At 51.8% G+C, this 15,842-nt stretch overlaps 1 protein-coding gene across 1 annotated transcript in view; it reads right to left on the bottom strand.

Annotated features, from left to right (window-relative positions):
* Lrfn2 (leucine rich repeat and fibronectin type III domain containing 2) overlaps positions 1 to 15,842 on the bottom strand; it is a 166,267-nt gene that overhangs the window by 41,663 nt on the left and 108,762 nt on the right. The window lies entirely within an intron of this gene.

Here is a 15,842-nt window from a genome sequence, read left to right as displayed (position 1 = left end):
TACGCCTGTAATCCCAGCCACTTGGGAGGCTGAGGCAGGAGGATCTCAAGTTCAAAGCCAGCTTCGGCAATGGAGAGGCGCTATGCAACTCAGGGAGACCCTGTCACTAAATAAAATACAAAATAGGGCTGGGGATGTGACTCAGGGGTCGAGTGCCCCTGAGTTCAATCCCTGGTACAAAAAAAAAAAAAAGAAAAGAAATGATAATATTTGTCAGATGCATCCGTTTGTCCCTTGGGATCCTCTTTCCTCCCCAGCTGTTCTGTGTCCTGGGCAGGTGACCCATAGGGACTACACCAGGGTCATGTGGATGTCTGCCTGCTGCATCCTGTGGCTCTGTTGCTGGCCCTCAGGAGCTGGCAGAGGAGGTGGCTGCAAGCAGGGAAGGAAGGCCACTTTGGGATGCAGCCCCTGGAGCCCGAGCTGGAGCCCAGGGCCTATTACTTCAAACAGCTCCGTCTTTGTAAATGATGCTAAACAAACCACACTTAAAAAAAAAGGAAAAAAAAGTTTTTTGGGGATTAACAAATGTCTAATGAATTCAAATCTGTGACATAATAGAGCCAGGTAAATATATTTTAAGTAATCAGCATGGAAGATTACTGACAGAGAAGTGACTATTGAATCTTAATTAAAATTGTATTCCGAGAACTGTCATTTAACACATTTCTCTAACAGTCAAACAAAAGGCGCTTTAAACCCCAAGAACAGAGGGAGACAATGAACGGAGTGACTCTGCAATGGTGTGAATTCGGGGTGGGAAGGGGCTGGAGGAGGCAGCCTCCGGGTAGGTCACTCCATCAGCCCCCGTGGTGTGGGTGGTGGAGGGAAACGGGCGAGGTGGCCATTAGGAGACCAGGGCTGGGACCAGGTACAAGATCACAAAGGAATGTAGGTGGAAGGGCCAGAGGATTATTTGTGGGCAAAGCTGGGAGCTGTACTGAGATCAGAAGCCAGACTGTGGAATAGATGCTGGTATCAAATGTCAGGATCGGCTTTGTAGGAGGAGTCCAGGTGAGCTCCTCAGCTCAGAAAGGCTATGTGCTGGCACTAGCAGAGAGGGTGGGACACAAGGAGAGGCAGAATCAGAGGAGCAGGAAGAGGAAGAAACTCTTTCCGGGCTCCAGCCTGCAGTGGCCTCAGTCAGCTCAGGTTTGGATGTTTATCCAGTGTAGGAACAGTATCTCCTCCCTCCCTTGATTGGATTTCTTCATGAGTCCTTGAAAAATTGCAAGGTGAGTGCTATCACCAGGACAGTGAGCAACCTGCCCCACTTTTCCTTGTGGCCCTGGGTACTGTTATCAACATTTTAACCTCTATGCAGTGAGGTTCAAAGCAGGTTGGGTTTCCCCAAACTCCCCTAGCTACCCTGGAAAGAACCACGATTCACACTGAGGACTGCCTGGCTCCACGCCATGCTCAGAGCGCAGGAGTCCCCTTTTGGAGGCTTCTCTGGGTTTACCCAGGGAAACTGGCTGTTTCCACTACAGGATTGCCTAGGAATTGGTGATGCCCCAGCTGTTCCACTACAGTCTTGGAGAAAGGCCTGGAAGGAACACGGAGGTTCTCAGAAACTGCACTGGCTCAGAAAGACCCGCATGTCAGTCCCCAACGGTGATGAGTCATACACACCCCGCACACATGCACGTGCACACACAGGCATGCACGCATGCACACATGCAAGCACAGAGAGAGAGAAATGTATTGGCAATGAATACAGGATTGTGAAACGAGGCTGTGTGTTTGTAGTCAAAGGCTCCAGACAGAATTTTATATTTAAAACAAAAGGAAAAAAGAATGGACAGAGAATGGAAGCAGAAAGGAGAGATCCTATTCCTGGGCCAGAGGACTGCAGGCCCCATCATTCCCATCCCAGTTGCTGCCTCCATTCCCTCCTGGGGCCGCCTCCCTGTCAGCATCACCTCCAAGCTGCTCCAGACGGAAGGAGCAGCATTTAGCAGATGGCTGGCTCAATGTCTGTGCCATCTCTCCACCCTGATTTCCATTTAAAAGATACCTTAGCAACCAGCCCGAGCCACCCGCCCCTCCAGCCTATAAATCAAGCAAGATGCTTGTCTCTGGCTTCAGGTAAAAAGAATCAGCCCCTCCAGGGTGCTCCAGGCTGGGAAAGTGTGAATTAATAAGAGTGGGAGGGGCTGGGATGTGCCACCTAGAGGCAGCTGCCTGCCTGAGCTCCTCTCCAACTTCCCTCCCAGCAATCTGCTGCTCCTCCGTATCACACCACTCCAGAGGAGCCTGGGGCACTGGCTCTGGGGCAAGGGGTGGGGGGATCCCGGGCCCCAGGGGTGCCCAGAGACTTGGAAAATGACAATCTGGACCACAATTATTCTAAGAGCAACAAAAGCCAGTAGGCTTCAGAAGCTGATTTCCCACTCCCCTCCCCAGCACCACCACTTACAGGGATCCTTCTAGAACCACAAGAAGATGTGTGATGAGTGTGTGTTGGGGAAGAAGAGAGCCCAGGCCTGATAAGAGAGGCACAACCCGTGACCTCAGAAGCCCCGATTTTGATATTGGAGTCTTGGCTTCCAGAGAAAAAAACCAGACAGGGGGGAGAGAATCACCGAGAGGCCCCTGGCCCACTCCATCACTAGCTTGTTGGAGACAAGGAGCCACACATTGAACCGTCAAACCCTTCATAAACCAGAGAAGAAGAGAAGCCTCGGTTGGCACAGACAACAGCGAAGAAAAGGGAAAACAACGTCTAAAACGTGGCAAGGGAAGAAGGCAACCATTGAGGCTGTTTAAACTTCTATTGTGCAAGATAAGCAGTTGTTAGCCTAAGTTATTAAGCACAGAACGCTTCCTCCCTGTGCTCAATGACAGCATTACGCCTCTCTGTCACGGCATCCACCATGGCTTTTATTGTGTTGCAAGGTAATTATGTGTTTGCCTGCCTTCTACCCCCCATTCACCAGGGACCCCGTTCTTGGCAGGGACTGAATTTTGTTCAGCTCTGAATCCCCAGTAGCAAGCCCAATACCCGGCACTAAGTAGGCACCCGGATGTGTCTGATGAGTGAATGAATAGGTGCTCTACCAGGAATGACCATAGCCTTTGGTACTTGTCACAGCCTGTATCCTCTGAGTTGCTGCAGGGGGAGGGCTTGTCCTTGTGGGCCGGCCAGGCCTGCTGGGGAATGAGTGCCCCACCCGGACAACAGTCCCCCACCAATGCTAGTAGCAGATGGGGGATGAATACCTCGATTCCCTCTCCCCTTGGCAGAGTCAACATGGAGGCATGTTCTACAGTGTCCCCTAGAGAACCCCAGTGGGACCGAGTCTCAATTTCCCTTGAAGTCACCTGCTCCTTAATGCAGTGTCTGCTGGCCTCCTTCCCTGGCCCAGACTCATTTCCCCACTTCTCTTCCCATGTTTCCTGAAATCACCCAAATAAACCACTTACACTCAAACCCTCGTTTCAAATCCTTGTTCCACTTCTGAGGAAGCCAGCCCAAGGCAAAGTCCTTAATTATAGCTGTCATTATATAAGCTACAGACAGCCCGGGCACCGTGGCAATGTGAGATACAGGGGAATGAAAACTGTTAGGAAAACCACGCGGCTTCTTCTCAATGACCAACGGACCCAGCAAGTTATTGGAGGAAGGAGACCTCAGTTTGCACACGAATGATGGGTGGCCGCCCTTTAATGGAAATGTCTCCTGCCCAGCGTGGCCGTGACCTGGTGGGAGCCCTGTGTTAGTGAGGGTCTGATTGCAGATGGAGCATGGCCCGGGCCTTTGTGGGGGTGAGGTGATGAGGAGTTGGCGTGGAGAGGGTCTGCACGTGCCTGTGAGGAAGGTCGTGTTGGGACAGCGGGTGTGAGTGACAGCCTCTGAGGGGGTGTGTGTGTGTGACAGAGGGGCGGGGCATGAATGGGGCTGAGGGAGGGAGGGAGGGGTGTGCTCACAGGACCAGGTCTGTGTGTGTGGAGGAGGGCTGGTTTCCCAAACCACCAGGATGTACTGAGGCTGCAGGAGGAAGGAGAGGGACAGGGGTCTGTTGGTTTGGCTTTGATGGAAACAAATGCCATTTTGCTGCCGCCTTGTCAACTTCAAATGCATTAATCTCCATGGTTGCCTGTGATCTGTCCCTGTGTTGGGGACACAGACAGCCCATGGCTGGCAGCTCTCTGTATCCCTCTCGGCCTCAGACTCGCCTTCCTCCTACCTGCCAGCCTCTACTCCAGCCTCAGGTGTGAGTCGCGGGGGCTCAGGTGACACAGACTTCTGCTTTGGTTCAGTTGTGACTCTCAAGGTTCTTTCTCTAAAATCCCCCCCTGCCCCGATTCCAAGCATCTTTTGGGGTTCATCACTCGAAATCTTCAGCTAGGAAATAGCTCTAGAAACCTGAGGGGACCATGACCTTCTCACCCTAGAGAGCCAGGATGGAGAATGTGGACACCCAGGGGTGTGTTTCCAGTCACTGGGGACTCTTGGGGCCTTTGTCCCTTGCCCCGGCTCTTCTCCAGCGGGTGAATCCCAGGACCCAGCCCTCGCTATCTCCACGCTTCACATCTGATCACAGATGCCCCAGACTCCCTGACTGTCCAGCACGCCGCCCTCCCAGTGCCCCCTGGCTCTGCCCCAGGACCACGTGTCCCGGTCCTCTGCAGGATGGGGCTAGCGAAGGGGCAGTGGGGTGGATAATTCAAAGCAGCAGATAATCCAAACCTCATTTCCATTTGGCCGGAGAATGTTCACTCTATGATTTACTCTCCTCATTACATTTGGCTCAGGCTAAAATTAAAATTGGCTTTTCATATTCGAGCCCCCCAGGCTGGAGGCTAGCCCAGGCAAGATAGTATTAAAGTCCATTGTGACTAGGGGACATGATTGTACAGTGACATCTTGTGAGGGACATCAGATTTGAAGATCATTAGAGGGAAGGGGTGTTTCTGCCAGCCAACTGGGGCTCTCTGAGGATGGGGCAGTGTCCATTTCCTTTATCCCAAGAACTAAAGTCCTGCTTCCTAGGTCTGAGGCAGATGTTCACAATGTCCCCCCACCCCCTCCAGGAAGCTGCCCCGTGAGGCCTGGTCTCCTGGACACCCCTCCCTGTGCTGTACATCTGGGCCTCGTCAGGGACACAGGCCGTCTCAGGACAGCTCAGAGTCTGCTCTGAGGACCGAGCCTCACACAGGCCGGCGGTCATTAGTGGCCCTCTTTTGCATTTGGTAGGACATCAAGCATGGCAGGTTTAATATCAGGCTCCTGATAACACTTATAGTTATTAAGACAAAAAGAGTGTAGAAAATGAAATTTGCTTCTCGATGGGTGTTTGTTTGCCTGTTGGATTGCACCTGTTGACAGGTGGCAGGCAGGGTGCTCTGCTGGGGGAACGTTGCAGACAGGAGGCTCCCGTGCCATGCCTGGGCCTGGCCTTTCCAACCTGGGTTCACAGGAGAGAGCCCGAGTCACAGAAGCACAGCGCCTTTCAGCTGGGACTAACTTTACAGTCAGAGCTCTCCCCAGGTCCCTCGGCAGATGTAAGTCACAAGGAAGCCACCGTAGGATCAGGGGCAGGATGAGATGTGGGGCAAGACTTCCAGGGCCTCTGAGGGCACAGGGTGCTGGGCTGGTGTGTCCTCGTTGTCCCCTTTGCACACATGGCTGAGACCTCCCAAAGACCAGGTGTGGGGGGAGCCCCCAGCCCCTCCCTGTGTCTTCCACTTGGCCCAAGGCAGATGGGACAGGTTCCTCCCAACCTAGCATCTTTGTTATGCTACTCTTCTCTGTACCCTGACACAAAATCAGGGTCCTGGGGGGAAACAGATGGCAGAATCAAAGGGACACCTGCAGGAAGTGAAAGAAGGGGACTATTGATAGAGGCCTGGGTGGGATTGAGGAAGCAGGAGTGGGGGTGCAGCACCCAAGGCTGGCAGCACGGGGACCCCTTCACCCTCTCAGTGCCAAGCCTGAAGGGGTGAGATAGGGGGCACCCTCAAAAACTCATCCAGCCTAGCCACAGAGAAGGAGAAGTTTGCAATCCAGGAGCTGCGGCCCAAGTCCACAGAAGTACCAACTGGCCACGCGCCTGGGAGGGAGCAGTCAAGGGCATGAGCATCTCGCTCCCACCCCACCTCCTGCTGATGGCTCCAGGGCCAAATCCAGCCAGGAGCCAGAGGACAGGGAGCCCACCCGCCTGGACCTGGCGGAGCAGCCCTTGGAGCCCAGAGCCCCGCGAATACAGGTAGAGAGTTAATATGGAAGGGCAAATGGAGAATGACCAGAGAGCCTTCCCCTCCTCAACTGTCCCAAAGAGTTGTTGGATAATTAAAAAAAAAAACCCTCAGAAATATAAAGAAGAAAGAAGGAGGGGAGACAGGAAAAAGAAAGAAGAGAAATTAATCCATTGGAAACAACAAGCCCCATAGACTCAAGGGCAGTAAATATGAATTCAATTTGGTTTTGCCATTTACAGAATCCAGCCTTCTCAAGCGCTGACAGGCTGATCAGATAAAAGCCACTGTTGCCACCAGGACGGTGCATTTAAATTTTTATTGCAAACACCAGGCTCCATTACCCCAGGATTTGCTCTCTGCATTCCTAATACCGCCCGTCTCCGTATTGGAACAGGAGCATCCGGCTCTCACCTACAGGGTAGCAGACAGAGCGAGGCCAGGAGCTCTGCTCACTAGGCCACGTGCTGGCCCTGCCTTGGGCCTCCACGAGCTGCTTCTCCTCTTCCTGCCTCGGTTTCCTCACCTGGGCAATTTGGCTGAATAGGGGGATGGGGACAGCCTTCAATGCAAGTTCCAACCCTAGTTAGATGAGATTTGGGGAGGGAGCAAGGACCTCCAGGCCACCCCAGCACCCACCAGAGCCCATCCCAGGCCCTCAGGTGTGCAGGGTGAGACCTCGGCTGTCTCCCTCAACATCCTGAAGTTCAAACAGACTCCCCCCTTCTTCTCAAGGTGCTGCCTTTCCCTCTTCGTCTCTCTTCTCCATCGCTTTTCTTCCCCCCTCCTTTGGCCTCCTTGCTGAGATTTCATCTGGAGCTGAGATCTGGACCCCTGCTATCAACCCCTCCTTCCCACCCACCTCTACCCCACCCTGCAACATGGGGACACGCTCTGCTCAGCAGCACCGCTGCAGACCCTGCATCAGGCTCCTGTCAGGCAGCTCATTCACGGGGGGCGGGAGGGACAGGCAGGGCTGGATGGGCCACTCCCTCTTCTCAAAGGTGCTCAGCTTACAAACACGCCCCACAATGACTGTAATCAGGGGAGGAGGGAAATATTTACAGTGACCCTGGCCCTCGATGTGCTACTTCATGCCAACCATTCCAGAATGCAATACCGTCTGCCCATTCCACAGACAGAGAAACGGAGGCCCAGAAGCTCAGGTAACATGTTCAATGACTCATGACAAAAAGCAAAGCTGAGACCCCAGCCCAGGTGTGCCCTACCCCATCACAGGTGACACTTCCTGGAATGGGTGGCGCTGACTGTGGCCTTGAATGACAGATGGGAGGATCTATGTAGCAAATGCAAGGGCGAGGTGCTTAATGAGGATGTTCTAGAAGGCAGAACAGAGGTTCCAGGTGTCGTGGGGGAGAGGCAGTGCTGACCAAGGTGGGCCATTACAGATCCCCTTTAAAGCAAGACCCTGTGGGAGGCCCAAGTATAAGAAGTGTGTCTTAAGAACTTAGCAGAGAGATGACAGGAGGTAAACACATGGGCTCACCCTCATGGGCCAGGGATTCACCTCACCTGGAATCCTGCCTTACCTCTCACCAGCTGTGTGATCTTGGGCAGGTTACTTGACCTCTCAGGGGCTCTCAATTTTTCTCATCTGTAAAATTGTCTCATTGGGCAGATGCACTGGGTAAAACTCTGAAGCATGTTGTGAAATCTCAAAATGGTGCTGCCTGGTAGAATTCTTATTCTGTGGACTGGCTGCTGTCAGATGGAAGATGGGTACAGAATGGATTTTCGATTGCCACTGAAATAGAACGTGAAACCGCAAAGCTCTATCACAGAACTCAGCGCTCCCGGGGGACCTGGGCCACTAGTTGAAGAAATGCTGGTTGTCGTGGGCTGTGTGGATAGGAGAGCACAGGGAAGGCCGTGACCCTGGGCCACCAGCTCTTCTCCACCTGCCACCCCAGGGTACAGGCTTGGGCAGGGTAGGGTGCAGTCTCTGGTCCAGGAGAAAGGTGGCCAAGGGTACAGGCAAAAGGGTCCAGAGCCCATGAGAGTAATGTGCAGCCCTGCTCTGACACTTTTGGCCACCTGCTGTGACCATGCCCATGCGGACCACAGAGGAGAGAGGTCCCAGCCTCCTCTCGGGTCACCATACGTCTCTTAAGAATTTCCACCCCTGCCCGTTCCTAACCACCAATGGCTGCTGAGTGCTGTCTTCTGCTGCTGCCAGGAGGCTGTACTATTTATTGAGCTGAATCATTATCAGCTATAAATATTTATTGAGCACCTGCTGTGCTGAGCTCCCTGTCGCCTGAGCAAGAGCCCCCTTCTGTCCTCTGGGAGGCTTCCATCTCTTACACGCAAGACAGAAATGCTCCCGAGAGGGAAGACACACAATTTTCTTCCTCCAGAGGCAGGGAGAGTTGTATGGGGCAGGGGACAAGTGACAGAGGAAAAGCTGACAGCCTCTTCCTCAAACTGGAATTTGAGAAAGGCGGGGGGCTGACTCCCTCAGACAGAGGCTCCCTTTTGGCCACCCTGGGGCCTTCCATTCCTTTGCCATGAGAGTAGTTCTCCAAGAATTTCTATTTCCTCTTTGTGCAAGACAGAAGACCCCAGGAACTTCTATTAACCTCCAACAAAGCATGTCCCCATATTATGTCCCAGTTGGTCCTGTGTAAATTTGGACGTTACTTACCCTTTGTGTGTGTATGTGTGGTACTGGGGATGAAACCCAGAACCTCACATGTGGTATGCAAGCACTTGACAACTGAGCTACACCTCAGCCCTTTTTTTGTTCTAAGTATTATTTTATTTTGAGATAAGTTCTCACTAAAATTGCAGGGGTTGGCAAATTGAACTTGAGATCCTCCTTCCTCAGCCTCCTGGGGCACTGGAATAACAGGCATGTGCCACCACACTTGGGAGATACTAATTACCTTTAAAGTTGCCATTATGTTGCGACACCAACCACAGACTCTGAGATGGCCACGCCCTCAGTCTTTCTTCTCTTTCCAAATCTGGCTGCCATTTTAGCATCTCCATAGGCAGAGCTGCCACTCTGGGGGCGGGGGAGGGGTGCTTCCAGGTGACCTAACTGGGAACCTGAGGTTAGAATCTTGAAAGTTTGTCCTCAATCTTTATCTTTCAGTGAACTTCTCAGAAGGTGACTGACTTGCATTTAGCTCAACTAATTGTCACTCATTGCTATTTCAAATGTAGATCCTCTTCCTCCTCCTTGTCATCTGATGGCAAAGGCTAGTGAGGGCCAACTATATGCTAAGCACTTCCTGCTGTAACCCTCTTTGTTGGCCTCCACCCGGGAGGTGGGCATGGTCACCAGCCCTACTTTACAGGTGAGATGAGCAACTCCTAGGTTGGAGTTTAGAAGACTTGCCCAGGTGGCCCTCCTAGTGAGTGGTCACTCATGTCCCTGTAGATATCAATAGGGTTTAGGGACCCTTAGGCCCACCATGCTCTCTTCCAGTAGAACCAACCAACGAAACAGATGTGAAGCTCGCCAAACAGCAATCACTTTATTATCAAGCGGTGATAATAACTGATAATTAATTGAGTGAGAATGGGGAGTATTTTAGTCAGCTTTTTTGCTGCTGTGACTAAAAGACCCGACCAGAGTAACTGTAGAGGAAGAAAAGTTTGAGGACTCATGGTTTCGGAGGTCTTAGTCCATAGACAGCTGGCTCCATTCCTCGGGGCCCAAGGTGAGGCAGAACATCATGGCAAAAGCAGCTCATATGCTGATCAGGAAGCAGAAAGATCTCTACTAGCCAAATACAAATATATACCCAAAGCCATGCCCCCAGAGACCCTCCTCCTCCAGCCACCCCCTACCCGCCTCCAGTTACCACTCAGTTAATTCCAGCAGGGGATTAATTGGGTTAAGGCTCTCACAACCCGATCATTTTTCCTCTGAACCTTCTTGTCTCACATCCAAACCATCATAAGGAGCATGCACCAGAGCTTGGGGGTGGGCAGGCCAGATGTACTAAAGGCCAGAAAGGTGCCCTCGCAGTGAGACAGAGAGCCTGGGTGCTCCTGAGCACTGTCCCTCACACCTGGGGTGGAATGTGGCCTCATCTTGACTCACACCTGCAGAGCTGGGTAGGTGCCCACACCTTCCCACTAGGACCATGAGAAGAGGAAGCTGTCTTAAGAGGGGGGTAGTGGATTCTGGGATTCTGTGGGGATTAGTGTGCTCAGCAAGTGAGAGCTCCTCTCCAGACCCCACCCCAGCCAGCCTCAGATAGGATGAATGAATAATGATATAGAGGTCATGTGGTCAGGGTGAGCTTGAAGCCAAAAGAGACCCACTTCTGCCAGCATGTGACCACAGCTGGCCAAGCCAGACCCATTACCCTGTTGCTTCCAATGCAAAATAGGAGGGGTATTTGGGGACGATAAGATGATGAATCCACTTTCAGCCCTCACCTTTTAAGATGCTTGTCTTGCTGCAATACTCAAAAAGATCAGTTAAGTAGGTAGCTGAAATATTAATGGCTGGTTGTGTTAATTGAGGATCTGCACTGCCTTAACCCAGGCACTGGGTCCTCAATGGTGTCTGTGGCATGTGGAGGGACTGCAGGGCTGGGGGAGCCTGCCTGGTTCTCCCAATTCACATCACATATGCACCCCTCACCATTTGACATCAAGCAAGCCTAGGAAACCGAGGCCCCTGGCTCAGCTCCCTGTGGAGCCCAGGAGATTGCATGGAGGACTTGCAGAGCAGAGGAGGAGGGGCCTTTGGCTAAAGAAACGAAATGGGGGCAACTTCCCGCTGCTGTCGGAGGGATAAATGGCCCTTCCTGCAAGGGAATTGTGCAGAACCTCCTGCTGTCCTCTTTCCCTGCTAAGAACCTCCAGGTGTATACCGTGAATATAATTAATAATAGAGTGTTTCACATTTCAAAATTGCTAAGAAAATAAATTTCAAATGTTTTCACCACCAAATGTTGAGTATTTAATTATTCCTTATCATACTTATAAATTATAGCCTCACTTTTAACCTCCAAAATATGCAATTTATAAACTATCAATTTAAAATAATAATAGTAATAAAAATCCCCAAGTGTTATTTGACCACAAGGTCAGCCCAGAAGAAGACTACATTTCCCAGCCTCCCTTGTACCTAGGCATGGTCATGTGACTAAATTCTAGCCAATGGGTTATAGGTCTGTGATGCCTACAGGTATCCTTTAGAAAGACCACACTCTTCCTAGCTCCTCTCTGTTCCTGGTGACTGGGAGATAGGCCAATGTGTAGAGCTTGAGCAGCCATCATGGGCCACGAGGTGGTAGCCATGTTTCAAGGAGGCAAAATATAAAAAAAAGAGGAACCCAGATACCAGATGATGATGACAGCTCCATATAACCCTGAAGACTTCCTGCAATTTCTTTTCATTACCAATTCTAATTTTGAAATAGTTTAAGATTCATAAGAAGTCATGAAAATAGCATAAATAGTGCCCATAGACTCTTCTCTCCGGTTTCCTGGTGATGATATCTTATGTAAGCATGGCACTGTTGACCCGGGTTCTTGTCTGTTGACACAGACAAGCCTTGCTCCCTGAACTTGTCACCTGAGAGAGAAATAAAATACGACCTCACTTATTACTGTTTCATGAAAATAAATTCTGCATTTTTAATCACTCCCAAAGAAATCTAAATTTTTTTTAATCACTCCCCAAAGTATATGGGGTCATCCCAGCCTCATCCATGAGACCTACACAATGGGCAGATGGATCTGCACAGGTGCAAGGAAGTAGGAAGCTTCAGGACACGTGGGCAGGCCTTTGGAACACCGAGGAGCACAGGACATCCTGCCATCTTTCCCTCTGCAGACGCTTGCAGGACGGACTTCTCCTGGCCCTTCTCCATCTCTGACACCACCCTCTCTGAGGCCATGCTCAGCCTGCACACCCCTATCACCTAACCAGTGCTCAGCCATTCGCCCTTGAGTGTCCATTAGTGTGGAGTCTCGTGTGATGGACACACTGGGAAGGCGGGTGACATTTGTTGGTATTTTAAACTCTGGTGAAAACAAACAAATTGCACTGGAGTTTAATGTCAGAGGCCCCTGAGCACATTGCAGGGGAGGGGAGGGAGGAACCCCTCATCTGAGGGACATCCTCCTCCGCGTCCCTGTGTGGGTATGCATGGGGGATCAACCATGCCGGAAGCCTGAGAGAAGTCCAGGTGCACAGCTCTTGACCAACGTCCAGCTGCATCCCATTGTGGACTGGCTGGTTATACATGAGCACATGTCCGTCACCCCTTCATCCACCCAGTGAACACTGAATCCACACAAAAGATTCGGCATTCTGTGCAGAGGGTCAGTCAGTGATGGGACAAATATGGGTGATCCCCACCTGCAGGGAAAGGTCTCCTTCAGAGAGGACAAAGGGATATGAGCATAACGCAAGAAGGACATGACCACCATCGTTAGGAGTACAGTTCTTTGATTGCTTAGATAAAGGAGGAGGAGGAGGATGGGAAGGATTTCAGACGCTTTGCCCTGAGGCCCGAAGAACAAACATGGGGTGTGTGTAGGTGGAGTCCGTCCATGCCATTCATCTCAAAGGTAGCATAAAAGCATCATCACACACATTACTGTTGACTTTATTGTCATCACTCCTCTCGAACTGAAGGGATGTGTGCTGGAGAAGCTGACCTGTGGGGCCTAACCTGCAGAGGAGTGTTTATCTGTCTCCTGAGTCCACGGAGGGGTTGTTTCCCGAGGCCTGTGAGTGAACTGTTCAAATTGCATGCTGGCCTTTGGGTGATCAATGTATGTTCCTGGGAAGAGCATCCAGAGCCTTCTTAGATTCTCCACCGTGAGGATGATTTGACTCAAAGTTCAGCTCCCATTCTAGAATCTACCAGAGGGGAGGCCTTGCTGGCCCTCTCTCCATAACTCATCCGACTGAACCTCTCCATGGAGAGAGGCTGCCCATTTCTAGACGTGGCTCTCATTCCTGAGACCTGGGTTGAGGCCTGATCTGGGGAGAAACACGGGGGAGAACAAGGTGAGCTGTGTCCCCAGGGGAGTTGGCATGGTTTGCTGATGTCTGGCCGTGCCGTGATTGAATTATCAGCCCTTTCACTTAATGAGCTTCTCTTGGGACCGGCCACGAGGCCTGTGTTGGGAGAGCAGGCGTCTCATTACCAGGCTCCAGTGGCACCGTGTGGAGCCTGGTCTCCTGACAATTAGGAGAAGGAGCTGGAGCGCCAGGCAGTGTCCCTACGTGAGCCTGGGCCTGTCAAGAACATACAAGCTCCCTTCCACCTGCGCGGCCTGGCAAGGCGGGAGGCCTCTCGTAGGAGATACCAAAGAGAGACGCTCTGTTTGATGTCCCCTGGGATCTGGACCAGTCTGGCTGCGGAGAATACATCATGGCTGCCTTCCAGATAAGGAAAGGGAAAGAACTGTACAGGCTGCCAGGCCCCGACCCATCACTCCTTCTCCACATCACTTTCATCCTCAGGGAAGATCCGGGAATGAAAGGCAGACACAGGCTAGAACTGCCATGTGAGGTGACTGTTACAGTTTGGATAATTGGTGTCCCCTGAAAGCTGAGGAGGGAGACAATGCAGAATATCCAGAGGTGACCTGATTAGATCCTGAGAGTTGTAGCCTAATGGGTGAATGAATTCACTGATATGGGCTGACTGGGTGGAAACCTTGGGCAGGCAGGGTGTGGCTGGAGGAGGTGGGGCACTGGGGGCGTGCCTTTGGGTGTATATTTTGTCCCTGGTGAGCAGAGCTCTTTCTGCTTCCTGATTGTCACATCCTGAGCTGCTTTCCTCCGCCATGATGTTCTGCCTCATCTTGGTCCTAGAACTGCGGAGTTGGCCCGTCATGGACTGAACACCTGAAGCCGTGAACTAAAACAAACGTTTCCTCCCCTACATTGTCCTTGTCAGGTCTTTGGTCACGGTGATGAAAAGGCTGAGGGAAACAGTGAGAAGGCACGTCAGAGTGCCTCTAAGTCACCAGCTTAGACGCCCTCAGGACCTCACGAGTCATGGTTGGTCAACATGGAAAAGTTCAAGGCCAACCACATCGTGGGCCAGGCACATGGCGGATCTACTCCTGGGAGACTGTCCACAAGCTCACACTGACCCAGCCTTCACCCCATCAGCTGGCCAGGTCAGAAAAGCCTGTGGCCTCACCAGCTGGGGCAGTAATGTCACCATCTGCTTTGATGAGTCCTGAGCATGACTGGATGCTCACCCCAGGGCGTGATGTGGGGGACAGAAGGACATTGTAAGCATGACTCTCCTTGGATTCTCCATGTTCAAAGACAGAACTCAGGGACCAGACCCACCTGACTGTCAGCTCTATGAGGCTTTCGTGACACTGACCCCAAGGAGGAGAGGGATGACTGGCAGCGTAAGGGAAGCTCCCGTGAAGCCACCCGTGAGAACATTTTGAAGTTGAGGGGAGAGAGGGAAGGCAGGGGGAGGGGCGGGCGAGAAGGAACTGGGGGAGCTGTAGGGAGTCCCCCATCTCACACCAGTCGGTTGGAGCCCTGGGCTTGTTAGGCAAAATAAGAGTGATCCCTTGCCAGGGGTATGGTGTGAGGCCAGGGCACTGGACTGGCAGAGTAGGGGACAGGTCCTCCTTGGGGATGGTGTATATCCCCACTTCAAACCAAAGGAGGGTCCTGATCTGCACTGCAGGTGGAACCCCGACTTTCTCCAGGAAGCAGGCCCAAAGTGCTTCTCTCTTCTGTGTCCTGGCAGGAACTGTGCCCTGTCACCAGTCATGTCAACAGGCTGGACAGAAAAAGAAGAAGGGACAAGGAGAGCTGGAGAAGGACATTGTGGCCAGAGCGTTAGGGGACACTGAGTGCCTCCCTGTGGTACTGATGTGGCACCATGTGGCTGTGAGGTGAGCGTTCAGGCCTCTGGCTGTAAGATCTAAGGCCTAAGTGTCACTAGACCATCACACCAACTGCCACCAACCATAAGTCCTCATTAGTACCCTCCCCATCTCTATTCCCCCTGCCCAGATTCCCTCTCTCTCTCTCTCTCTCTCTTTCACACACACACACACACACACACACACACACACAAAATGCTTTTTGAGTTGGCTTTGATATCCAGATGTTCCTTCCCTCTAGGTTAAACACCCCCCACCACACACCCCCTAGTCTTCTCCCAAAGGAAAGCATGGTCAGGAAGGGTGCGGGAGTGTCTGAAGTTTTATCCACATCACTCACAGGGATTTCATTTGCTGGGGGCAGGTCGTATGCCCAGGATCAGTAAGTCACTGATTCAGACTATCTTCTACAGCAAACTAATTTTCAAGGTTCTCTTGGATGTGCCACAGCTAAAAGCAAAATGTTCCCCTGAATGTCCAGCCCCCACCTCCTTTCACCTGGCTCAGAACACCCGCCCTCCTCTCCCTGGCCAACCCTCCAGGCCTAATATTTCTGCTCCCTTTCTTCCTGCTAGGAGCAATCCTAGGGTCCTTGGGGCAGGCTCTCCTGCTGAGCCAGGTACTCCAGACCAAGAGGACAGACTGCAAGATGCCTAGACGATTTTAAAACGACCTTCGAGGCCTAAGTTGTTCAACCTTATTCTTAATGAAGGAAATGCAGATGAAAACATTTCAACTTCATGTGTCACCGAGTTTGATGAAGAACAGCATAT

This window comes from Marmota monax, unplaced genomic scaffold (genome assembly GCF_021218885.2).
Source record: "Marmota monax isolate L192 unplaced genomic scaffold, Marmota_monax_Labrador192_F-V1.1 WCK01_AAM20220418_F8-fsc00127, whole genome shotgun sequence".
NCBI classification, from domain to species: Eukaryota; Metazoa; Chordata; class Mammalia; order Rodentia; family Sciuridae; genus Marmota; species Marmota monax.
This window is presented reverse-complemented; position numbering and strand designations above follow the sequence as displayed.